Source organism: Balaenoptera musculus, chromosome 18, assembly GCF_009873245.2.
Source record: "Balaenoptera musculus isolate JJ_BM4_2016_0621 chromosome 18, mBalMus1.pri.v3, whole genome shotgun sequence".
NCBI lineage: Eukaryota > Metazoa > Chordata > Mammalia > Artiodactyla > Balaenopteridae > Balaenoptera > Balaenoptera musculus.
The window spans coordinates 66,402,340-66,427,856 of record NC_045802.1 but is presented as its reverse complement, the minus strand read 5'-3'; the positions used below and the strand labels follow the sequence as shown (position 1 = coordinate 66,427,856).

The following is a 25,517-nucleotide window of genomic DNA, read 5'->3' as shown; positions in this document are numbered from 1 at the left end:
TTACCTCTGGAAGGCCACACTGCGAGTGTCCAGTTGGGTGGAGACGATGGACGGTAAGGCTACTGGCCACGTGCTCCTCTCTGGGCCGCAGGGCAGTGAGCAGTGCTTCCAGCACCTGCGGGGGAGGCGGGCAGCCCAAGCATCTCCGTGGGCACCGCCTGCGGGTCGTGGTCATATCCATCCCCCAGGCTCCTGCCTCCTGGTCCTTGAAGAAGCAGCTTCTCAGCCTGAGCTGCCAGGTCTCGTGCTCGGAGCCCAGGAGGCTGGACTCTCACCCCACGTTCGCACATGGTCACATCCACAGGTGGTCCACATCACCGGGCACCCAGCTGGTGAACTTGCACTTCATCTCCTCCTAGCAATCTGGGGTCTGGCAGAGTCCGTTGAGCAATTCTAGAATTCCAGCCGGCCTCTGCGCGGTCCTCTGAGTCCCATTACTGGAGCACCAGAGGCAGCATCTCAGGGTCCCCAGGGCTGACCACCTCCTGCAGGAACGCCCGGCCACATTGCCACCGTGTCCAAGTGAAACTGAGGGTAATTCTCAGTTAAATCCATCACGTCACCGCCAAAGCCCACTAAGGATGCGGAGGGAGGGTGGTAAACGAATAAGATAGGTCTAACCTCTTCTTTTGTGCTTAGCCTAGTTTCACTTGCTTCTAGGGGGCTGGGTGCAGGGGCCTTGCACCTAACCTGTCAGATTAGAGTCCCCAAAACAGAACCGCTGCACCCACCACCTCGGCCCAGGGGGCCGTGTACAAAAGCGCTGAGCACGGCACCTCAATTCAAGATGGTGGCAGCGGCCGACCGTGCGCAGAGATGCTGCGCACGACGCTGAGATCCGAAGCTTGAGCAGCGCAGCTCCGCCCAGCACGCAAGATCTCCGCCCCGCCCCCGCTGATGAGAACCGTATATAACGCAGCCCTGCGCGGGCCTGAGGTGGAGAGCGTGTGCTCAAGAGCGGGGGCTCATTCCTCCGTTCTTTGATCAAAGACTAAGGCTTTCCTTTGCTTCTGAACCGAATTGGCTCTCATTCTACTGGCGCCAGCGACACCGGCAGAAGTACACTCGTTGGGGCCTGACTCTGCAGGGTAGGTAACAATTAGACTTTAACCTGCCTTCCCTGATCAAGCTCGCTTTAATTGCGGCTACAAAAGACTTGCAAGTTCTCCAAGCCTCCTGCGGCCTAGACAATGTTTGCCTGAGTTGTTTTCTAGGAACTTGGAGTTTTCTGTGTCCAGTTCGAGCTGGGGCCCCTTAAGACTGGTTAGGACCACCCACCCTCCAACTGGGCACGTGTGAGTGTCCAGTGACCTTTTGACATCAGAGGGCCCCAAACTCCACCCTCAGCAAACGGGGCCATTTTCACCACCCCCCCCCCAAAGACTCATACCCTTTCGCTATCCAGTGTCCTCGCTTGGCTGACTCGTGAACAAATGTTTTCTCTATCTCAGGAGTCTCAACGCTGGGCTTGCTGCGGGTCAAGCAGACCAACCCGGCTCGGTAACGGAAGGAGGACTCTCAGGGACTCCAGGCTCCCCAGGACACGGCCAGCCCGGGAAGGTAGGCCCCCCGGGGCCCTCTAGTTAAATGTCACGCTGGTAGCTGGGCAGCGCTGCCTCCAGCCCACAGTGCTGGTTCCCCCAGACCAGCAGGTGCAGCGGGAAGGCGGCCCCAGGGGTGGGCGGGCAGGGGAAGCTCGGCTCCCAGTGGAATATTATTTGACCGTAAAAAGGAGTGAAGCAATGACACGTACTACAACATGGATGACCCTTGTAGGTGTTACGCTAAGTGAAAGAAAGCAGTCACGAAAGACGACATACTGTATGAGTCTATGTATATGAAATGTCCAGAACAGGCAAATCTGTAGAGACAGAAAGCAAATTAGTGGTTGATTAGGGATTGGGGGAATGAGATGGTTGGGGTGGGCGTGGTAGCTAAAAGGTATGGGTTTTTGGGGAGGTGGTGATGAAAATATTCTAAAATTGATTGCGGTGATAGTTGCATAACTCTGTGAATATCGTAAAAACCACTGACTTGTACAGTTTAAATGGGTGAATTGTATGGTATGTGAATTATATCTCAGTAAAGATGTAATAAACAAATATCAAAAAAAGAGTGGGTAAGAATGTGGAAACAAATGAGACGTTTCAGATGCTATGGATGTGTAAATTGGGACGATCACTATGGGAAAGCAGTTTAGTAGCACATAGTAAAATGAAAAATCACACACTCTGTGACCCAGAAATTCCACTTTTATGTGTGTGGTCTGGAGCAGCAGCCCTACTCAATCTGCGTTCAGATAAAGGGCTTTGCACCAGAATACAAATCAACGCATCACTTCCTTTCTCTCAAAAGTCTTGCTGTGAAACATCAAATGAACTAAAAAGTCTGCTTTGTGACATAGTTGACCTTTTCTGTCGCAGACTCCCTATCTTGCCAAGGACTATAATAATTTGTGGGTGAATGGCCAGTGTGTGGACACACTTTAAGCAGCACCAGCCTGGAGACACTTGCTCATGTGCACAAAGAAATATTCCAAACAATTACAGCAGTTATGGTAGTGAAAAATTAGAAACCATCTAATAATCAATAGTGAATGAATAAATAAATTGTGGAATATTGATTCAATTAAATACCATATAGTTACTGAAGGAATTTAATACATACTTACATATGAATAGGTCTCAAAGTGTGGAATTTTGAATATAAAAAGAATACAATGTCATTTATATTAATAAAAAATCCCACACAAATCAACGCTCTTTTATGTTCCTGGAAGCTTAAAATCATTTTTTTGATGGATGAGCAGATATATAGTAAACTCATGACAACAGCTACCTTTGGAGAGGAAAGGAGAGAATTCAGGCTGTGAATAGAGAGCGAAGGGACTTCAATTTTATCCATAATACTTTATTATATTTACTTTTTTAAAAAAAGATTTGAATCAAATGTGTCAAAAATGTTAACAACTTTCAATATTGGGTGGTAGGTTCATGGATACTTGATATGTGTTATTTGTACCTTTCTGTATTTTTAAATTTCTCAAGAAAAACAACACAATAAGGTGGCTGTACTTTTAGTAAATTATGGCTGCATGTTACCCAGATATCTGCTCCAGTTATATTGAGAAACTGGAAGTGTGAAACACCACCATCTGTTAAAGAAAGCTTGACATCCATGAAAAGCATGGAAACGTCAAAGGCTGACGTTTAAGCCAGATAACAGAGCAGATATAATTGAGGACATTTGGACAACTGTAACCATTTGGGCAACAAACCCTGGAAACAAAAATCAGATTCCATCACAGAGCCGGAAAGGAGCATTTAGATCTTCAAGATGAAATATCAGTGATATTGATTAAGGTTTCATTTATGACTTTTCATTAATTTTCCAGCTGGGTGGGACTGAAGAGCTTTTTTTAGTGGAATTAAACTTGTTAAAAGTGCAAACTGTTCCAAGGAATCCTTGTGTCTATTCCAGTCTGTTATTACAGGATTAAAGTGTTAAGTGTGGGGAGGAACCCAGCACCATTTAAAGAATCACAGCTTAGGCCCACCAGCCCCCCTCCACTAGAAATGAATTGTTTCTCTGACTCATCTTTGTGCAGACAAATGCATTCAAAGGCACTTGCATGACTGTGAGGTTATTTCCTTGCTGAACTTTTGAGCTGGAGACCTGCTAAGTACTGACTATGGTGAAAATTTCTGAAAGTAGGTGCTTGCTAAGTACTTCCTTTGGTAAATAATGCCCCAATTAATAAGTATTTGTTCAATCGTGAACTTTTTTTCCATTAAAGATATCCGATGTACTTATGTTCCAATTCTATCCATTGGTTTAAGGCAGACAAATCTACAAATTATGTCACAATATTGTTCTCTATGAGCTCATAGATCTTCGAAATTTTAGATAAAATAAAGCTTTGGACTTTATTTACTAATTCAGTTCAGCCAACTTTTATGTAGTGTTTACTGAGTCTCAGATACTGTGTAAGGCACTGAAAATACAAAAATGAAAATTACATTCCCTACTTTATACTGGTTGTCAAATAGTAAGGAAAACAGGTATGTAAACATATAGTTATAGTTCAATGAGATGCTAAAAGATAACTGTGAAGACTTTTAAGCCCCATAAGGACCACCTTTTCCTTCTTCACAGCTATATTTTCAGAACTTATCTTAATGCCTAAAACATTGAATATACTGAATGAATGTCTTATTTATTAATGAGCAAAAGTACTACAGAAGAGAAAGTGATTATGATAAAAGCTCTCTTTTTTTAATCAGATGTTATCAAAGACAGTTGGCTAATCAAAAAGTTTGGACAAAGTGGGTACTTAAAGAAAAGAATACCTAACGAAACTTAAGCATTTTATTTGAAATAAGACATCATTTTGGGTTTTTTTTTTTTTTTTTTTGTCAATCCTCTGAGAAAGGGTCAAGCCTTTTTGCGTGCCTAAGCCCACAGTTTAGAAAACTGAGGCCTCCTTCTTATGTTAAACCATGTTTCTAATGAATCTTTGATGATTCCAAGTTTCAGTGTATTTACAGACCAGTGAACCCGAAATGACTCATGAAGCATCCAAGTTCCCTATCCCTCTAGATTTTTTATTGTTTTCCACAGATACACTTTTTCACACTTCTTCTGTCTATTAGTTTTTGCATACCTTTTGTATTTTTGAAGACTTACCCTCAACGAGTCTTCTCAACGGGGCATTCAAATTGTTTTTCAGAGAGATATATCTTTCCCCATGCACATTTTCTTGGTTCGTGTAAGCTTTAATTAAATTACATGATTACAATAATGTGCACAACTGGTACAAGTGGTTTGAAGTGACTCTTGGTGAGCACACGCTGAGATGATGGGAGAAACCAGCTGGTGCATCAAAGAGCATCCGGAAAGAAGGCCGCCCTGGGTGTGCTGTGGGCATTTCACAGAGCAAGGGACATGCTAGTTAGTATGAAAAGCTAGGGAGTGGAGAACGTTTAGAGAGACCATCTAATGTCAGTTGAGTTGCTGCCACAGCCGAATTTAAAAGATGATTAAGATTTGCTAGACTAGGAAGAAAACTGTCCCAGACAAGGAGACAAGTCATGCAAAGATACAAAGTTCTTAAATAGGACTATGCTTAGGGGGAATCTGGTTGATTGGGATGTATCCTAATAAGAGTTTTTTTGAACCAGGAATTGCTTCTCCAAGAGAGATACAACCAGGATTATCAAACACTCTTTATTAAGGTGATTAACTGTGATAATTAATATAGTTGCTATCTGTATGATCCTATTATCAGACATACCCTCTCTGCAGAGTTAACATTTGACTTTGCATGGGGATAAAAGGGAGGAAAAAAGAGAAGAAGCAGGGGGAGGGAGGGAGGGAGTATATATAAATTGATTCAAAACAAAAACTTTCTACAAGAAAAGTTCTGACTTTTCATTATGGCAGAACCTTACCCTGGTATCTTTATCTAGGGAGTCTTTCATTTCACTAAAATTAAAAGAGCAGCTTTAGAAATTATTTTGCTTGTTCACGTGTATATTCATCCTTATCTACCACCACCCCAACATACACACACATTCATACATACATAGTCAATCCCTTTTTAAAAATATTATTTTAGGGCTTCCCTGGTGGTGCAGTGGTTGAGAATCTGCCTGCTAGTGCAGGGGACACGGGTTCGAGCCCTGGTCTGGGAGGATCCCACATGCCGCGGAGCAACTAGGCCCGTGAGCCACAACTACTGAGCCTGCGCGTCTGGAGCCTGTGCTCCGCAACAAGAGAGGCCGCGACAGTGAGAGGCCCGCGCACCGCGATGAAGAGTGGCCCCCGCTCGCCGCAACTAGAGAAAGCCCTCGCACAGAAATGAAGACCCAACATAGCAATCAATCAATCAATAAATAAATCTTTAAAAAAAAAAAAAAATATTATTTTATTTTAAAATATGACCATAAGATCTATCATAACCTCATAATTTCAATATAATAGTATTGTAAAAAATGATCATTATATTCCAAAACCATACGTAAATTTCCATGAAGAGCCTTTCTCTCAGAAAAATGGTATTTCATTATGAGGGCTCATGAGATTTGTAGAATTATTATTGTCCAGTCATTAAAGAGCTATACAAGAGTGGAGATCATCCCTTAGTCGAAAGTTTTTCTTTCATTGAGAAGTTATAATTTTGTATTCCAGAGAAGGAGGGTACATGAGATGACTGAAAGCTTACTGTACAGATTGCTAGATTTTTTAAAGGTTTTTCCAGCAATTTCTTCTCTTACGGTGCTTAAATTCTCCTGTCAGAAACCTCTCTCATGTTTCAAAACACCTAATTTTTGTAGTGGGTTTTAACAGGCTCATTTCAAACTGTACAGAAATATTTTCTCAGAAACCATGGAAACAAGCAAATAGAAAATGGAAAAAAATATTCATTAAATAGTCATTTTTGCTTTTAGAATTCCTTTATTGCAGCTAGAGAGGGTCTATCTTAATGCTTTCCTCAATTTTTTATGGATAAATATGTATTTTAGTTTAATTGTTACCAAAATAAAACACACACATGCTTTTAAAAGTTAAAATTTCCATTGAGAGAAAACAGCTTTTCTGTCCATTTTTTCCCCTTCATTTAGAAATCGTATAGCCATTTTTTTCAGGAATTTACCTCATGTTTGTTTTTTTTCATTGAAGTATAGTTGATTTACAATGTTGTGTTCATTTCAGGTGCCCAGCAAAGTGATTCAGTTATACATATATATGTATCTATTCTTTTTCAGATCCTTTTCCTTTATAGGTTATTACAAAATATTCAGTACAGTTCCCTGTGCTATACAGTAGGTCTGTGTTGTTTATCTATTTTAAATGTTGTATGTGTATGTTCATCCTAAACTCCTAATTCACCCCCCTTACCCCTTCGGTAACCATAAGTTTGTTTTCTATGTCTGTGGGTCTATTTCTGTTTTGTATATAAGTTCATTTGTGTCATTTTTTTAAATTCCACATCTAAGCAATATCATATTTGTGTTTTTCTGTGTGGCTCAGTTCACTTAGTATGATATTCTCTAGTCCATCCATGTTGCTGCAAATGTCATTATTTCATTCTTTTTTATGGCTGCATAGTATTCCAGCGTGGGGTGTGTGTGTGTGTGTGTGTGTGTGTGTGTGTGTGTGTGTGTGTGTGTGTGTGTATCACATCTTCTTGTATTTGTTGATGGACATTTAGGTTGCTTCTGTGTCTTGGTTATTGTAAATAGTGATTTTCAAAAATACATGCTTTCTTTGACAAACATATTTTCTGACTGGATATGTAGTCAAAGTTACTGTTAAATTCTAAGGGAAAACAGGGAGGAAACCTCTTACGAGCCTGGAAATAGTCACCTCACGTTAAAACCGGCTCTTTTTCAAGTTTTCTACTTGTAAGCAGCATGAGAGAGGAAGATTATGTTGTATCCCCACCTTGTGGCTATAATATGTACCATGAGGCATAAAGAGCTAAAATCCATGTTGGATATATATATTTTTTCCATTGACTTAATCTAAAATGTGTCATCCAAATCATCCCCCTTCACCAGACCCCTCATCCGGCATACACTACACCACACTCATACACACACACGCACACACACACACAAACAGCCTTAATTCTTGTTAATGACCTCACCTATTTGTAGCTTTTCCAATTTTCAGTGGGCTAATATTTATACTTCAAGCAGATTGCAATTTGGAATATAAAATTCAAAAGGTTACCTTAAGAAACTCCTCTTTTCCACAGGCTTTTCTCCATCCCTCTCCCCACCCCCAATCTCCTATTTTTGAAAGCTTAGGATTTAATCAGTTGAGTTTTGGAGCGTTTGAAACTTTCACCTTCTCAAAAGTTCAATCTCCGACTTAATAGGCAGCTATCACAGGATAACATAAATTTAAATCCTCCTCTCTTCAGCGTTGATCAACTACTGTGCAAATCGGGAAACCCTCACTTTGTCATCCCTGAGCCTCCCACCATCACCAGGATGGGAATGGAAAAAACAGAGGGTCGGGCACCATCTGGCAGACACATCATAAAGGCTGTAGTCATGTACCTACCAAGCCCATCGATCAATATACTGAATAAAAATAAACATAGCATAGACTGTGTTTCTTTGAGAGAGATGTCAGAGATTTGGAGGTGCATATCGTTCATGATACCCAAGAATGTGCAGATTATTTTGCTTAGAATTGTTCATAGCACCTTCTGAGATCAGCAAGAGCAGAGAGATCTGTAGCTAATGAAACCATAATTTTAAATCAATCTGAGTGATATGCTTTGGGTTGTGTGGAAGTGGGGAGGGTTAGGGGTAGGTAAGACAATAATCAGTACAGTTTTGTATTTAAAAAAGAAAAAGGAAATTATTGTTTTGTCAAAGTAGAGCTTGAAAGGAAACTCTTTCTGGATGGCAGCTGTGAATCTCTAGGAAGGACTATAGATTTTGAGAAGTTTATGTTTATCAAATTGAGCCAAGGATTAAAACTATAATGAAACACTTGTCTAAGCATGGGGGACCCTCTCCTTACTTTAGGTTCCCTATTTAAAACCTTCATTAGATTGGATAGATATTAGAAAGTGGGTTGGTGCCAGGTTCAAAAAGAGTTATTGGACACTAAAACTGATCTCTTATTCATATTTCCAAACTGCACAAGAAATAATTTAATGTTTACATGGCTTCCTCTGTGTTATGATATGTCTTATTTTAAGTCTTAAAACTCCTCTATGGCAAATGTTTTGTGGGACAGACCTCCTTAAGACCAAAGCTGTTATAAAAAATTTTTTAAAAAAATGTTTTTTCGCAATGAAGGTAATAAGTACTTAGTATAAACAAATGAATTCAAACATTGATAAAGAGGAAAGTGAATGTCCTCTTTATGTAGGGTGAAGATGAGCCATGCAATGGGGCTCAGGGCCTGGTGATTAAAGCACCCAGGAGTTTCACACTCCGACAGGACGGTTTTGTGGCAACTCCATCAGAAAGCCAGTGTACAAATATTCACAAGGCCTGCCACTAGGGGGCAGAGAAGACTACTTTTGTGATTGAGTCTTCCAGAAATGGGATTGAGGCTTCAAATAATTTTTTGCAGAACTGACGAGGCAGAAAAAACAAAAAAATGTGAAAAACAAACCAAAATACCTTGTCAATTTATTTATTTATTTTATTTATTTTAATTTTTAAAATATTTCTTAAGTATGAAAACTTTACTACAAGGAAAATAGCACATATATTTTACAATAGTTGTTAAATATGTCAGTTTAGTCAGTCCTCCCTACCCCCTTTTTTTTCTTAACATCTTTATTGGTGTATAATTGCTTTACATTGCTGTGTTAGTTTCTGCTATATAACAAAGTGAATCAGCTATACATATACATATATCTCCATATCCCCTGCTTCTTACGTCTCCCTCCCACCCTCCCTATCCCACCCCTCTAGGTGGTCACAAAGCACCGAGCTGATCTCCCTGTGCTATGCAGCTGCTTCCCACTAGCTATCTATTTTATGTTTGGTAGTGTATATATGTCCATGCCACTCTCTCACTTTGTCCCAGCTTACCCTTCCCCCTCCCCGAATCCTCAAGTCCATTCTCTAGTAGGTCTGCATCTTTATTCCCGTCTTGCCCCTAGGTTCTTCATGACCATTTTTTTTTTTTTTAGATTCCATATATATGTGTTAGCATACGGTATTTGTTTTTCTCTTTCTGACTTAATTTACTCTGTATGACAGTCTCTAGGTCCATCCACCTTCCTACAAATAACTCAGTTTCGTTCCGTTTTATGGCTGAGTAATATTCCATTGTATATATGTGCCACATCTTCTTTATCCATTCATCTGTCGATGGACACTTAGGTTGCTTCCATGTCCTAGCTATTGTAAATAGAGCTGCAGTGAACATTGTGGTACATGACTCTTTTTGAATTATGGTTTTCTCAGGGTATATGCCTAGTAGTGGGATTGCTGGGTCATTCGGTAGTTCTATTTTTAGTTTTTTAAGGATCCTCCGTACTGTTCTCCATAGTGGCTATATCAATTTACATTCCCACCAACAGTGCAAGAGGGTTCCCTTTTCTCCACACCCTCTCCAGCATTTATTGTTTGTAGATTTTTTGATGATGGCCATTCTGACTGGTGTGAGGTGATACTTCATTGTAGTTTTGATTTGCATTTCTCTAATGGTTAGTGATGTTGAGCATCCTTTCATGTGTTTGTTGGCAATCTGTTTATCTTCTTTGGAGAAATGTCTATTTAGGTCTTCTGCCCATTTTTGGATTGGGTTGTTTGTTTTTTTGATATTGAGATGCATGAGCTGCTTGTATATTTTGGAGATTAATCCTTTGTCAATTGCTTCATTTGCAAATATTTCCTCCCATTCTGAGAGTTGTCTTTTCATCTTGTTTATGGTTTCCTTTGCTGTGCAAAAGCTTTTAAGTTTCATTAGGTCCCATTTGTTTATTTTTGCTTTTATTTCCATTTTATAGGAGGTGGGTCAAAAAGAATCTTGCTGTGATTTATGTCATAGAGTGTTCTGCCTATGTTTTCCTCTAAGAGTTTGAGAGTGTCTGGCCTTACATTTAGGTCTTTAATCCATTTTGAGTTAACTTTTGTGTATGGTGTTAGGGAGTGTTCTAATTTCATTCTTTTACATGTAGCTGTCCAGTTTTCCCAGCACCACTTATTGAAGAGGCTGTCTTTTCTCCATCGTATACTCTTCCTTCCTTTATCAAAGATAAGGGACCATATGTGCATGGGTTTATCTCAGGGATTTCTATCCTGTTCCCTTGATCTATATTTCTGTTTTTGTGCCAGTACCATACTGTCTTGATTACTGTAACTTTGTAGTATAGTCTGCAGTCAGGGAGCCTGATTCCTCCAGCTCCATTTTTCTTTCTCAAGATTGCTTTGGCTATTCAGGGTCTTTTGTGTTTCCACGCAAATTGTGAAATTTTTTGTCCTAGTTCTGTGAAAACTGCCATTGGTAGTTTGATAGGGATTGCATTGAATCTGTAGATTGCCTTGGGTAGTATAGTCATTTTCACAATGCTGATTCTTCCAATCCAAGAACATGGTATATCTCTCTGTATCATTTTTAATTTCTTCCATCAGTGTCTTATAGTTTTCTGCATACAGTTCTTTTGTCTCCATAGGTAGGTTTATTCCTAAGTATTTTATTCTTTTTGTTGCAGTGGTAAATGGGAGTGTTTCCTTAATTTCTCTTTGAGATTACTGAGATGATCATATGGTTTTTATCCTTCAATTTGTTAATATGGTGTATCACATTGATTGATTTGTGTATATTGAAGAATTCTTGCATTCCTGGGATAAACCCCTCTTGATCAGGGTGTATGATCCTTTTAATATGCTGTTGGATTCTGTTTGCTAGTATTTTGCTGAGGATTTTTGCATCTATGTTGATCAGTGATATTGGCCTGTAGTTTGCTTTTTTTGTGACATCTTTGTCTGGTTTTGGAATCAGGGTAATGGTGGCCTTGTAGAATGAGTTTGGGAGTGTTCCTCCCTCTGCTATATTTTGGAAGAGTTTGCAAAGGATAGGTGTTAGCTCTTCTCTAAATGTTTGATAGAATTTGCCTGTGAAGCCATCTGGTCCTGGGCTTTTGTTTGTTGGAAGATTTTTAATCACCGTTTCAATTTCAGTGCTTGTGATTGGTCTGTTCATATTTTCTATTTCTTCCTGGTTCAGTCTCGGAAGGTTGTGTTTTTCTAAGAATTTGTCCATTTCTTCCAGGTTGTCCATTTTAATGACATATGGTTGCTTGTAGTAATCTCTCATGATCCTTTGTATTTCTGAAGTGTCAGTTGTTACTTCCCCTTTTTCATTTCTAATTCTGTTGATTAGAGGCTTCTCCCTTTCTTCTTGATGAGTCTGTCTAATGATTTATCATTTTTGTTTATCTTCTCAAAGAACCAGCTGTTAGTTTTATTGATTTTTGCTATCATTTCCTTCATTTCTTTTTCATTTATTTCTGATCTGATATTTATGATTTCTTTCCTTCTGCTAAATTTGGGGGTTTTTTGTTCTTCTTTCTCTAATTGCTTTAGGTGAAAGGTTAGGTTGTTTATTTGAGATGTTTCTTGTTTCTTGAGGTAGGATTTTATTGCTGTAAACGTCCCTCTTAGAACTGCTTTTGCTGCATCCCATTGGTTTTGGAATGTCGTGTTTGCATTGTCATTTGTTTCTAGGTATTTTTTGATTTCCTCTTTGACTTCTTCAGTGATCTCTTGGTTATTTAGTAGTGTATTGTTTATCCTCATGTGTTTGTATTTTTTACAGTTTTTTTCCTGTAATTGATTTCTAGTCTCATAGCATTGTGGTCAGAAAAGATACTTGATACTATTTCAATTTTTAAAAATTTATCGATGCTTGATTTGTGACCCAAGATATGATCTATCCTGGAGAATGTTCCATGAGCACTTGAGAAGAAAGTGTATTCTGTTGTTTTTGGATGGAATGTCCTATAAATATCAATTAAGTCCACCTTGTTTAATGTGTCCTTTAAAGCTTGTGTTCCCTTGTTTATTTTCATTGTGGATGACCTGTCCAATGGTGAAAGTGGGGTGTTAAAGTCCCCTACTATTATTGTGTTACTGTCAATTTTCTCTCTTATGGCTGTTAGCATTTGCCTTATGTATTGAGGTGCTCCTATGTTGGGTGCATAAATATTTACAATTGTTATATCTTCTTCTTGGATTGATCCCTTGATCATTATGTAGTGTCCTTCTTTATCTCTTGTAATAGTCTTTATTTTAAAGTCTATTTTGTCTAACATGAGAATTGCTACTCCACCTTTCTTTTGATTTCCGTTTGCATGGAATATCTTTTTCCATCCCCTGACTTTCAGTCTGTATGTGTCCCTAGGTCTGAAGTGGGTCTCTTGTAGACAGCATATATACGGGTCTTGTTTTTGTATCCATTCATTCAGTCCAAGTCTTTTGGTTGGAGCATTTAATCCATTTTCATTTAAGGTAATTATCGATATGTATGTTCCTATTACCATTTTCTTAATTGTTTGGGGTTTGTTATTGTAGGTGTTTTCCTTCTCTTGTGTTTCCTGCCTAGAGAAGTTCCTTTGGCATTTGCTGTAAAGCTGGTTTGGTGGTGCTGAATTCACTTAGCTTTTGCTTGTCTGTTTTTAATTTCTCCGTCGAATCTGAATGAGATCCTTGCTGGGTAGAGTAATCTTGGTTGTAGGTTTTTCCCTTTCATCACTTTAAATGTGTCCTGCCACTCCCTTCTGGCTTGCAGAGTTTCTGCTGAAAGATCAGCTGTTAACCTTAGGGGGATTCCTTTGTATGTTATTTGTTGCTTTTCCCTTGCTGCTTTTAATGTTTTTTATTTGTATTTAATTTTTGATAATTTGATTAATATGTGTCTTGTCATGTTTCTCCTTGGATTTATCCTGTATGGGATTCTCTGTGCTTCCTGGACTTGGCTGACTATTTCCTTTCCCATGTTAGGGAATTTTTCAACTATAATCTCTTCAAATATTTCTCAGTCCCTTTCTTTTTTTCTTCTTCCTCTGGGACCCCTATAATTCGAATGTTGGTGCATTTCATGTTGTCCCAGAGGTCTCTGAGCCTGTCCTCATTTCTTTTCATTCTTTTTTCTTTATTCTGCTTGTGGTAGTTATTTCTACTATTTTATCTTCCAGGTCACTTATCCGTTCCTCTGCTTCAGTTATTCTGCTATTGATTCCTTCTAGAGAAGTTTTACTTTCATTTATTGTGTTGTTCATCATTGTTTGTTTGCTCTTTAGTTCTTCTAGGTCCTTGTTAAACGTTTCTTGTATTTTCTCCATTTTATTTCCAAGATTTTGGATCATATTTACTATCATTACTCTGAATTCTTTTTCAGGTAGACTGCCTATTACCTCTTCGTTTGTTTGGTCTGGTAGGTTTTTACCTTGCTCCTTCTTCTGCTGAGTATTTCTCTGCCTTCTCATTTTGCTTAACTTACTGTCTTTTGGGTCTTTTTTTCGCAGGCTGCAGGTTCGTAGTTTCCGTTGTTTTTGGTGTCCGCCCCCAGTGGGTAAAGTTGGTTCAGTGGGTTGTGTAGGCTTCCTGGTGGAGGGGACTGGTGCCTGTGTTCTGGTGGATGAGGCTGGATCTTGTCTTTCTGGTGGGCAGGACCACGTTCGGTGGTGTGTTTTGGGGTGTCTGTGACCTTATTATGATTTTAGGCAGCCTCTCTGCTAATGGGTGGGGTTGTGTTCCTGTCTTGCTAGTCACTTGGCATAGGGTGTCCAGCACTGGAGCTTGCTGGTCGTTGAGTGGAGCTGGGTCTTAGCGTTGAGACGGAGATCTCTGGGAGAGCTCTCACTGATTCATATTACATGGGGCCGGGAGGTCTCTGGTGGTCCAGTGTCCTGAACTCTGCTCTCTCACCTTAGAGGCTCAGGCCTGACACCCGGACGGAGCACCAAGACCCTGTCAACCACACGGTCAGGTACGTGGGGATTTTCTTGCCTTTTGGGAAGTCTGAGGTCTTCTGCCAGCATTCAGTAGGTGTTCTGTAGGAGTTGTTCCACGTATAGATGTACTTTTGATGTATTGTGGTGAGGAAGGTGATCTCCACATCTTACTCCTCCACCATCTTGAAGGTCCTCTGGTAATTTATTAAAATAGAAAATAAATAAAGGAAAGCTGTGCTCTATATTTTTACTCAATTCAATTAAAAACACTGACAGCTATGCATTTTTACATGTATGCATAAGAGCAAATCACACTAGTGAAATAGTGTCTAAGAGTGGAGATCCAAGGACAGCCCAGGGGGTTGGTTCTAGGACCCCTATGCATACCAAAATTCAAGGATGTGCAAGTCCCTTGTATAAAATGTGGTCGTATTTGCATATAACCTATGCACATCCTCCTGCATACTTTTAGTCATCTCTAGATTACTTATAATATCTAATACAATGTAAATGCTATGCAGATAATTGTAAATATCATGTAAATAGTTGCCAATATGCAGCAGCAAATTCAATTTTTGCTCTTTGGAACTTTCTGGATTTTTTGTGTGTGTGAACATTTTTGATCCATGGTTGGTTGAATCCAAGGATGTGGAACCTGCAGATACAAAGGGCCAACTGTATAGGATGAGCGAGGTGAACGAGTCAGGCAGCAGGGCACTGAGGACACTGTTGGAAGACAGTGTGTTGGGGTGAGCGGCCACATGAGGCTGGAGAGGTAGTTGCCTTGCGAGATCTTGTAATCCATTGTGACTAACAGTCCCCGCAATGTCCAGGTATTCCCCTTTCCCGCTGTATTGTTACCTTTGTAAATGGCAGTAGGCTCCTTTGGGAAAGGACGGGGTGATATTGATACTGACAGGAAGCATTATCACAGCCCCTGCTAGAGTGAGAACAGATAGGGTGACTTAAATGGAGTCCTGGTACAGGGCCAGCTCTCAGTGGGCCCATGGACCACACAGCGACAATTTCCTCAGTCCCAAATGTGTAATGGGAGTGGACACACGTAGGTTGAAAGAAAAGATATGGGGAAAGTTATACCATGAAAATGCTAAGGGACTTCCCTGGCAGTCCAGTGGTTAAGACTCTATGCTTCCACTGCAAGGGACATGGGTTTGATCCCTGGTCGGGGAACTAAGATCTTGCATGCCGTGCAGCGTGGCCAAAAAAAAAGAAAAATGCTAAGAATAGGAAAGCTGGTGTGACTATGTTAATGCCAGACAAAGAAGACTTGGAGACAAGGAGTAATGTCAGAGGTATGCAAGGAAATGTCATGAAGATGAAAGAGTCATTTCATCAGAACATAAAAATCATACGTGTATATGCCTCAATAACAGAGCTTCAAAGTACATGAAACACAAAGTGACAGAATTAAAAGAATAGAGACCATACAACCAAATTTCAGGACTTAACACACTCTCTCAGAAATTGATGAAACCAGACAAAAAAAATTGGTAAGGATGTTGAAGATTTTAACAACATTACTAACCTTGCCTTATACTCACAATGGCAGAATATTCAATCTTTTCAAGACAACATAAAATGTTCCCCAAAATAGACTGCATGCTGGTTTATTAAATACATTTTAATAAATTTCAAAAGATTGCAGAGTATGTTCTCTGGCCACAACAGAACTAAATGAAAAATCAGTGACAATAATATATGTTAAAAAGCCCCAAATATTTGGACCCTATTGGTCAAAGAAGAAATCTCAAGGGAAATCAGAATATTTCAAACTGAATAATGATAAAAGTACAGTATTTAAAAAATTGAGGGATGCAACTAAAGTAGTGTTAAGTGGGAAATGCTTGTATTAGATAATGAGGTAAATTTAAAACCAATGATGTAAATGCATCTTACAAGACTAGAAACAGAATAGCATCTTAAACCTAAAGCATAAGAAATGAAATAGTAAAGATAAGAGCAGAAATCACAGGAAAAAGAAAAGGGCAACAATAGAGAAAATTAAAGCCAGAAAATGGTTCTCTGAACAGATTAACAAAGTTGAGAAATAGTAATACTCAGGAAAAAAAAGAGAAAACAAAAATTGTAAACATCGAGAATGAAAGAGCATGTTACTACAGATCCTACAATAATTGAAAGGATAGAAAGGGAACAATATGAATAACTTTATGCCAATAAGTTTTAAAAACTCAGATGAAAAATAAAATCTCCTAAACCTGGTACAAAAGAAGTAGAAAATTTTATTAAGGATATTGGATTTGCTATCAAAAACTTTCTCACAAAGAAAACTTCAGGTCCAGATAATTTCGCTGGTGAATTCTATTAAACATTTAAAGATGAAATTGTGCCAATCTTACACACTCTTTTAGAAAGTAGAAGGACCACTTCCTAACTCATTTTATGAGGCCACCATCACCTAGATATCACAACCTTAAAAAAAAAAGAGCTTGCAAGAAAAAGAAATTACAGGCCAAAATCCCCCAAGAACATACAAGTGAAAATCCTTAACATAATGTTAGCAAATTGAATCCAACAGTATAAAAAAGGAATACTTATGAAGTATATATGCTTATACTAAAAAGTTTTCTTTGTTATCTGAAATCCAATTTTAACTGGGCATTCTGTATTCTAAAGACCAAGGCAGGGCAGTCACAGTGAATTTTAAAATATTGCTAGAAAATCATTCCGCAAAGTAGGCATCACCATCTCGTTTCAAACTATTTGTGACCTAAGAATTAGTGTTCCTTAGGAGATATAATTGTGAATACCAGCTTGAGTTGAAGGGGTCCTTTGGCTTCCTTCATAGCACTGAGGGTCAGCCTTTAGCTCTCTTCTCATTACCAACCAGATTGACCAAAGCATAGCCCACATCCAGAAGCAAAGGCTGACATCATATCCTTTTTGTCAATGAGCTTCCGAAATCATCGGACCAAGTTAGAAAAATGTGCTGATCGATCTTAGAAAAGTTTTCCATAATGAACTCCAAAACAAAATCTTAAAATTTAGTTAGAATATATTTCCCGACTACCACAGGCAAGAGAATTTACTAGAGTACAGTTGACCCTTGAACAATACGGGTTTGAATTGCACAGGTCTACTTACACACGGGTATTTTTCAATAAATATGGTACCTGTATTTTCATTTTACGATCTTTATATTAACTAGGTGTAGGGAAAAGTTTGTGTTTGATTAGAGATTGCAATACGTGGAATCAAAAGAACTAGGGTTTGAGTCCTGATTGTATCCAAACTGTTTTAGCTTCCTGCCCTTGGATTTTTGACACAGAGAAGGCAGTACCTGGATTTTGGACTGCATGGGAGGTCAGTATCTCTAACCCCCAAGTTTGTTCAAGGGTCACCTGTATAAGTAAACCTTTTTGAGGAGCAGATATTTTTAGCACCCCAAGTAATTGATACATCTGTAGACAATTATAATTTAAAAGGTATCATATTACTTGATTATGGAATCATTCAAATGGTTAATGATTTTATCCTAATGTTACTGAAAGCAATGATCATGGCAATTTTTCAGAGTAGTAGGATATTTTTTTGGGCACGGGGGAATGTACAAAGCTCACAGCCATACTTTCTGGTTTGCCAGGATTGTTCGTGCTTTCCTGCTACCTTCAGGGTGAAGGCAGGGTGCAGAGCAGTTTTTGGTTACTTCTGCATCCCCAGACCCAGCAGAGGTGCTCAGAATGTCTGTATGCGGGCCTCTTTGTGAGCCTCATTTCCACTGATTTTGCACACACACACACACACACACACACACCCGCCCCCCGCCAATACAGTACCTTCAGCCTCTTCAAATTCTCTCCCAATTATTTCTAGGCATTACTAGAGAGTGCCTTAGCATATGCTCACCAACAAGTTCTGTTTACCACCGCCTTGTGACTCTGGCTTTCTGTTTCCTAGAACTCGTGCTTTGCTTGAGTCCTACTGGTCTCGTGGAATGAGAATGGCTCTGTGCTGACTGCACAGGAATTCCTTCCCCGTATCCCCAGCCTCCCTCCAGGTGCTGCTGCCTGAGGTATCAGAGGGGGACCAGGTTGTCTGAAATCCACTGGGCTCTCTGTACAAGCGTGGAAACACATTCCCTCCATCTTTTGTATAATTCTTTGTCTTCATGCCAAAGCAATATTGGCTTGTATCCAAAGACTTAACAGAGATTTTAGTAAAATAGCTCTCATCCTCTCCATCAAGTTTATCGCCAGTGGATGGTAAACGTTCTGTGCTAAGAGGCAACAGTGACATCTGCTGGTGAAGGAAACATTTTCAGCCACATCGAATTTTTTTTTTTTTTTTTTTCCTTTTTCAGCGTTTATGAAACTTTGGTCAAGACAACCCTGACAAATACGAACAGGTCTAATCTCTGATTGGCCAGAAATATTTTATTTTTAAAGTGTTGTTCTGTATATTTTCTTTCTTTTTTTAAGATTTGTTTTTCATGTGGACCTTTTTAAAGTCTTTATTGAATTTGTTACAATATTGCTTGTGTTTTATGTTTTGCTTTTTTGGCCGTGAGGCCTGTGGGATCTTAGCTCCCCGACCAGGGATCGAACCCACGCCCCCTGCACTGGTAGGCGAAGTCTTAACCACTAGACCGCCAGGCAAGTCCCGTGATGTGTGTATTTTCAATGCTGAGTATATGATATTTACTATTTAAGTAACTTTAGGAGATTCTAACCTAAGTGGGTGAGCAGGTCAGGGAATGATCTAGAAGACCTCTCATTTCTAGGATTTTTTAACATGGAGAAATATTAATTTACCAGCTGTTCTGGTACTCTGCAGAGCAAATTTCCACCTCCAGTTCTACAAAGGCACAAAATAAACAAATGTGCCACAAGCCTGTATCACACTGAACCACGGTGATATAGAATCATGATTCGACATGGGACCTTTAGAGCTACGGAGCGTGGGTTCGAATCGCAGCTCTGCCACTAGCAGCTATAACCTTGGGCAAGTAACTGAATTTCTCTGTGGCTCAGTTTTCTTTTCTATAAAGTGGGAATAAAGATGATAAAACCTATCTCATAAGAGGTAGTCATGAGCTAGTATGTGCCAATATGAGCAAATGTGGTCCCTGGAATTTAGTAAACACTGTGAGTTTTAAGGATTATTGTGCTATTTAAGTAGTGTTATGAAATGCTTCATATTAATCCTGAATGATTATCTGGAGAAGAGTCGGGAGTGAAAGAAATAAAACAAAGAACTTCAAACATGTCAGATATTTCATCATAATCAACATGAAAGCAAAATGAATCCATCAGGTAATCCTAAGATTTACAAACCTTCCTGCAAATTTAAAGCAAGAAATTTTTTGCTGTTTTAAAAGTTTTACCAATTGTTTTATTTTCACTAGCCATTGAATATACTGGAAAAAAAAATCAAGAGAAAAAATAGAAAGTCATCTTTGCGTTAAGATAGAGTTCTCTTTCTTTTAGAATTCTAAATGAATGGTTTTATTTTATAGTTTAAAAACAGCTTTATGTTTTAAGTATTCATGGATATTAAATCCTAAATTAAACATAAGCAGATCCTGCGCGAGGACTCACGTGTGGCTCACGTGGCTGCAGATCCTGAATTACAATTGTCTACTTCTCCAGAAAAATAAATACATAAATAAATATGAGCAGATCCCCAAGACTAGCATATTACATGGCATTATTTAAGTAGCATTAATTGAAACTTTACCTAATACTAACAACCACTACAAGAGTGCTTCTTGATTAAGAATATTTTGTTCCCTATATTAAGAGGCAAAAAATAAAAATAAAAAATATAACAATGACAACAATAATACAAAGAGTTGCCCTGTGGTCAGTACAGATTCAACCTATACCTCTTTACTGTTTTAAAACAGAGGTTTGGGGCTTCCCTGGTGGCGCAGTGGTTGAGAATCCGCCTGCCAATACAGGAGACACGGGTTCGAGCCCTGGTCCTGGAAGATCCCACATGCCGCAAAGCAACTAATCCCATGCGCCACAACTACTGAAGCCCACGCGCCCTAGAGAGAACAAGAGAAGTGCACTCTGCAACAAGAGAAGCCACAGCAATGAGAAGCCTGCGCACCACAATGAAGAGTAGCCCCTGCTCGCCGCAACTAGAGAAAGCCCACGTGCAGCAACGAAGACCCAACATAGCCAAAAATAAATAAATAAATTAAATTAATTTACAAAATTAAAAAAAAAAAACAACAGAGGTTTGCACATCTTCTAGGGCCAGAACTATGTTGGAGGGACACAGACTCAGGAAAACAAAGCGACATCAACAATTTGGGGAAAATGTTTTTTTGTATTTTTTTTTTATCATTAAATTATCATATAATTTAGACAGTAAATATGGTCTATTTTTGCTTCTTTCCAATAGAATACATCATTTTTTTAAAATACAGCAGGTTCTTATTAGCCATCAATTTTATACACATCAGTGTATAAGTTTTTATCAAACATATGCACAAGTAAAATTAGCAGAATTCCACATCTACACGTTGTCTAATGGAGTAATTCAGGTCAGTTTCAGAATTACTTTGAAAGACAAACTAATATAAGAGAGCAAACACTGACGAAAGTTTGTACTAAAGTGCCTTCAAATCTGTTTCAGGTCAAAAAGAGGCAGCCTATCAAAAAAAAAAAAAAACTTGTCCTATAAAAAAACTTAAATTTTGATGTGCTGCAAGGACATGCTTGAACATCTGACTGATAAACTGAGGTTAATTCAATTTTTACAATATTTGGATGAAAGCAGGAGAATGAAGTACTAAGTGCTTTTCTGATTTTTGTTTTACGTATGAAACAGTTTTGATCCATTTGCAGGGAATTTCATGGTAAAATACCAAAATATGTGAGTTGGTTGCCTGTTTCTAATTAAACTCATTTTCAAATGAGAAAAAGGTAAGAGAGATTTGCAGATGGGGCCTACCTTGCATCAAAACAGTCTACCTGTCACTGCTTTCTCCATCAGAAAATGTCTCTCTTGATTTTTTTTGGTAAATTCAATGGCTAGTAAAAACAGAAAAATCCATAAAACGTTTTGAAAGCAACTAAAAATATCTCTGGATGAGATGCTCAACTAAGGCTGTAAGTTCTCCTGCACATTCAGCCCAGCCCTGAAGATACCAAAAGAGAGATGGGAGATTGATAGAAGATACAGCTACACAAAATGCAGAGTCAAAGAGTGAAGTAAACTAAAATATAACAGAATCTCTCTCTAGATATATACATATCTATAAGAGAGATGAAATCACTGTAACCTTGAAAATCAAGATGAAAAAGATAAATTTCTAGCAAAAATGATTCATTTTTAATTGGCATAAGAAGAAATAGAAAATACAAATGGACTAAAAACCATGTTATATATTGATGCTGTCGTAACTGAAGAAAGCACCAGGCCAAAAAGGTTGTACAGGTACATCCCACCAAGCTTTTAAGAGGCAGAGAATCACCGTCTTCTACGGTGTTCTTGTCACTGTGCCATGCAGCCATCTTTGAATCTCAAATAGAAATAACAAACAAAATAAATTATAACTTATATTGAAGGATTATCCCAATTTTCTCGACAACTGGTCTCTTAATGTCTGACTGATGTACCATATCTGAGTGCCGACCACCAGCCTGGCCTTATGTCTCCTTTACTCAGCCCTGGTCCATTTGAAGGACAGAGTCCTTGGCCACTCCCTGAACTGAGCTGCTCACCCAACTAAAGCTAATTAGGTGAGACCACAACCTTCTGCATCTACCAGGTTTTATTCAGGCACAGTTATTGATCTGCAGACAGACATGCTGAGAAGTTTCTTAGCAGGAGGATTTTATAGAATCCTAATTATTTCAGTAAACTGTACTTACGTACTATACCAGCTCAGCCTAACTTTCACAATACACTTGTGAAACCTTGGGACTGTGGGCTGAGTTCTTGCTAATTCATAGTTGGATCAATACAGACAATTTTCAACTGGTCTTTGATATAAAACACATTATCTAAACCACTTACAGCTGTGGCCCACAAAAGATGTGTGCTAAAATATTGCCTGAACCAGGCAATTTTCTTTTTGCAGAACTGCCCTTGGCCCGAATTCATCTAGATATGTAAGATAGTACTGTGCTATTACTAGCCATTAAAATGCTTTTGAAGTTATAAACATTTACTCACTCATTCCACAGTCCTTTATTTGACCAGCTATAGACTAGATGGAGTTCAAGATGCCGGGGAGAAACTGATGAACAAGACAGACAAGGTCCTTGCCTTTATGGAATTTGTATTCTAATGGAAGAAGACAAACAAGTAGCAAATAACACAGTTTCATATAACAAATAAAATGTAGAAAAGAAGCAGGGTAATGAGATTTATTGGGCTTGGGGGGAAGTTTAGTAGAGTGATATGGGAAGACTTCTTGGAGGAGGCACTTGAACCAAACAGAGTATGTAAATGAATTGGGAGATTGGGATTGACATATATACACTAATATGTATAAAATGGATAACTAATAAGAACCTGCTGTATAAAAAAATAAATAAAATAAAATTCAAAAATTAAAAAAAATAGATGCCCCCCCCCCAAAAAAAAAGAATGTGTAATACTTGAGTCATGGGAAGATCAGGGAAAACACATTTCAGGCAGGACAAGACCTACTATATAGACAGGGAACTCTACTCAATATTCTGTAATAACCTATACCAGAAAAGAATCTGAAAAAGAATGGATGCATCTGTATTTGTGTAACTGAATCACTTTGCTGTACACTTGAAACTAACACAACGTTGTAAATCAACTATACTCCAATATAAAATTAAAAGTTTAAAAAGAAGTTTAGCAAACATTAAAAAAAGAATAAGGTCGAAATTATCAACATATTCAATAAATCTGAAAAGGCCAAATATTTATGAGGGATGCTTATAAGTTTGTGGTGATTAGTTAACAAATTTAAGCCAGTTGTTAAAAGATGCTAAAATATCCCGGAAAACAAAAAACGAAAACCAAAAAACCACCAAGCCTAAAGGGCCTAAGATTGGAATGAGCTTGCAGTGTTCTAGAAACAACAAGGCCAAAGTACCTGGAGATAGTGGATGAGGAAACAGGAAAAAAGGACAGAGGTAGATGGTGGTCCAATCACATAGGGCCTTGGAAGCCAAGGTAAGGAATACTGTGAAAGAGAAACTAAGTAATGCTTTTTAATGAACATTTATTTGAAAACAATCTATTATTACTTACATATTATTACAAGGAAGAAATGCTTCTTAAATTTTTTCCTAGGTTGAAAAGAATCTGCAATAGTCCTTTTATATAAGTTGGTTTTATTAGAGATGGATGAGGGAGGTCAGAGTGAAATGATTATCCCAAGGTTGTAGGTAAAAATCAATCGCCCATGACAAAACTAGTTAACAACCTTAGGTGAACAAACATTTTTTTTTTTTTTACAACAAAACAATCTTATAAGTGTAACATCTTATAGTAGACATTTTTAATCTTTTAAGGACACAGGCCAACAGTCTTGGAACTTTTAAGAATCCTTTCAAGATTACAGGAAAGTTCTTTGACCTCCTCAGTAAAAAGACAAATGCAAATTCACCCATGAGTTTGTAGGTAACTAATATGTATATATACTAGCTACATTTTCCTCTTACTTACCTGACAACAAGTAATGAGAGTTGAACAATTTGTCTTCTCAAGCGCCCAAATCAACAGTCTCCCATTCTTGCAAGATTTCTTATTAAACTCGGAAAGGAGGCCTGTGGCTTCTAACTTCAGTTACATTTTCTAAATGAACAGCTATGGGGTTTATAATTTACCTTTTCTACAGGAGTTTGATTGTATTCTAAGTGTAGCAGAAAGCCTTTGGAGGTTACCAAAGTAGAAGGGCAATAGGATGAAATTCATATTTTAAAAAGAATACTATAGCTGCTGTGTGGAAAATGGATGTGAGCAGTCTAAGGGTGAAAGCGGAAAGATCAGTTAAGAGGTTGCAGTTTACTAGTTCTCAGGTTGATGGCTCTGACTATGGGGCAGAAGTGGTGATAAGCAGTCAGATTTGGTAAAAGTTTTGGGACCGGAGCCAGTAGGACCTAGTGGTGGATTGCATGGGGACCTGGGAGAGCTGATAGAGAGAACAGAATCAGAAATGACTTCCAGGTTTGAAGCTTGAGCAGTTGGATGAATGCTGGTATGATTATTTGAGATGGAGAAGATTTTCTGCGGGTGTGGAGCAGAATCAAACTTCCTGTTAGGTATCTGAAATTTAACGTGGTCCATGAGACATCAAGAGGGAGATGATTACAGGGTAGTTCATGATATGTGTTTGGTAATTAGGGCCAATTTCTGGGCAGATATGAATTTATTCCATGGGATGGAATGAGATTTTCTAGGGCGAGAGTATAAATAGAAGAGAAAAGAGGACTGAAGATGCAGCCCTGATGCATTTCAGCATTTCCAGAACAGCATGGCAGAAGGATCCAGCAAAGCTGCAACAAAGGAGACACCAATGGGGGTGAAGGAATACCAGGCAAGCACAAAGTCCCATGAGACAAATGAATAAACTATCAAAAATGTATGAGCTTGAGAGATTGCTCCTAGACACAGGAATCTGTGTGGACTAAACAGGCTCTGGCATGCTGCAGGAGCAAATGGTCCAACAAACCTTTATTTCTCTCTCATGCTGCATGTGCAGCTCAGGTTGGCTGGGTGCTTTGTTCATGTGGTCACCCAGGGACATGGGCTTGTAGAAGTTGCTCTGAGATATGGTTCCATGACTGACAGGGCAGGGGATAGGGGCATGGTGCTCATGCATTGGCCCTTAAAGCTCGGCTTGGAAATGACACAGGCCACTCCCCTTCACATTTCACTGGCCAAAGGAAGACATGGCCACGGCTAACTTCAAAAGAGGTAAGCAAAGGCAATGTCATCATGTGCCCAGAAGGAGATAAAAATGGAGTACCTATAAATAGCCCTAATGATTCCCATGTAGTGGGTTGCTGGTAATAAGTAGGAGTAGGACGGTAGTGATGGTGTCCACCACTCGTGGACATTTAGAGATCAGAGCAGATTTTAAAGATGGTTCTACGAT

General features: G+C 38.9%; 1 pseudogene; it reads right to left on the bottom strand.

Annotated features, from left to right (window-relative positions):
• LOC118884070 lies at positions 1 to 25,241 on the bottom strand (annotated as a pseudogene).
• Positions 25,242 to 25,517: the final 276 nt, after the last annotated feature.